This window comes from Geospiza fortis, unplaced genomic scaffold (genome assembly GCF_000277835.1).
Source record: "Geospiza fortis unplaced genomic scaffold, GeoFor_1.0 scaffold241, whole genome shotgun sequence".
Classification (NCBI taxonomy): domain Eukaryota; kingdom Metazoa; phylum Chordata; class Aves; order Passeriformes; family Thraupidae; genus Geospiza; species Geospiza fortis.
This window is the reverse complement of record NW_005054491.1, coordinates 708683-709111: the sequence shown is the minus strand read 5'-3', so window position 1 is coordinate 709111 and position 429 is coordinate 708683.

Sequence of the window (429 nt, the reverse complement as noted above, 5' to 3'; positions counted from 1 at the left end):
GGGTGCGGGGGCACCCTGTCTGCCCTGCGGGGTCACGGGGTGGCAGCGGGACCCCGGCACTCGTGGGGTTTTCAGAGGGTTTGGGTGCTGCAGCTCGGGGCTTACAGAGTGGGGCACAGAGGGGTCTGAGCCCCGCTCTGTGGAACTGGTGCAGAACTCCCACCCTCTGGGGAGTTCACCCTGTTTGGGGGTGTCCATCCGTCCAGGGATGACAAACTCCATCCCTCTGAAGTCCCCAGGTGTGGGGTTGAGTGGGATGGGGGGTTCTGGGCTCCCACTTGCGGGATGCTCTCTGCTCTCCCCTTCATGGGCTCGGTGTGGGTGCCGGGACCGACCCCATGGGGTCACAGCCCTGCTCCTGTCCTCCTGTCCTCACCGGCCTCTGTGCCCCCACATCCCACCCGTGACTCTCCAACCCACGGGGTATCC